General features: G+C 56.2%; 1 pseudogene; it reads left to right on the top strand.

Annotated features, from left to right (window-relative positions):
- Positions 1-413: 413 nt before the first annotated feature.
- LOC101643432 lies at positions 414-1,163 on the top strand (annotated as a pseudogene).
- Positions 1,164-1,277: the final 114 nt, after the last annotated feature.

The following is a 1,277-nucleotide window of genomic DNA, read 5'->3' as shown; positions in this document are numbered from 1 at the left end:
CCACCACAATAACAACCACACCACCGCAATAACAACCACACCACCACAATAACAGCCACACCACCACAATAACAGAGAAGTCGGCAATCAAAGAGAAAAAGAAATCAATCCCTGTCACGCTGCCTCCTTGTTGGGAAGGAGAGAGGACGACCTGCTTGGACAACCCCTAATGGATGCATTCTAATTAACAGACGATTTCATTCATCCAAAAAAGAGGGGCTCTATTTTGAGTCCACCCTGTGGCACCTTAGCAGAGAGGCCTGGCATTCTATATCCCAAACCAGCCATTGAAAGAGCAACCTAAAACTTAGAGAAAGGGAGTGAAGTGTCCAACATCACTCAGTTTATCAACGGCAAAGCTGGACTCAGGGGCCCCAAGAATCCAGAGCTCTTTCAAGTCACCAGTCAGAACCATGGCGCTGACCAAGGAGCTCTTACAGGTGGACCTGTGCACGCGCAGGTGCTGGAGATCAAGGAGAAGGCGGCAGACAAAGAGATCAAGAAGGCATAGAAGCAGAAGGCCCTCTCCTGCCACCCCGACAAAAACCCGGATTATCCGAACTCTTTGACCAGCTCTCTCAGGCCCCGGAGGTGCTCACCGATGTTGCAGCCAGGGCTGCCTATGACACGGTCCGGAAAGCCAAGAAGCAGGCAGCAGAGAGGACCCAGAAACCTGATGAGAGGAGGAAGAAGGTGAAGCTGGACCTGGAGGCCGGAGCCGGAGGCCCAGGCCCACCGCAGGGAGGAGGAGGAGAAGGAGGAGGGGGAGACGGAGGAGGAGGAAGGAGGAAGAGGGGGAAGGAAGGAGGCAGGAGGCAGGAGGGGGGTGAGGGGTGAGGGGGAGGAGGTTGTTCCCAGCAGCTGGAGGAGCAGCAGAAGCTGATCCTGGAGCAGATCCGGCAGGACGGGGGCAGAGGGGAGAGGAAAAGCAGAGGCTCCCGAAGGCAAAGGGACCCCCAAACTCAAGCTGAAATGGAAGTAAGTGCAAGATGGGGGATGAGACCCGAGGCGGCTACTCCGAAGACGTGCTCCTGTGGCTCTTCCAGAAGGTCTACCTCCTCACTCCCCTCAGCGTGAACCCCAGGACCAGGACCGCCAGGCCTTACCACCTCGGCCCGCCTTTTTTCGTTTTTCCCTGGGTGCTAGACCACAGGGCAATCTAGAGACTTCTCAGGCCCTGCTCCTTGTGGTACTGCGTGTAAAAAGCTTGGGCCCCTCCACCATCTTCTTCACCATATGCTGGTGGTGACACAGTGCCATGCCACCAGTTGCGCCCC

This window comes from Echinops telfairi, unplaced genomic scaffold (assembly GCF_000313985.2).
Source record: "Echinops telfairi isolate 266 unplaced genomic scaffold, ASM31398v2 ScPeMD7_9;HRSCAF=40, whole genome shotgun sequence".
Lineage (NCBI taxonomy): Eukaryota > Metazoa > Chordata > Mammalia > Afrosoricida > Tenrecidae > Echinops > Echinops telfairi.
The sequence above is the reverse complement of the archived record's forward strand: the minus strand, read 5'-3'. Positions and strand labels throughout refer to the sequence as shown.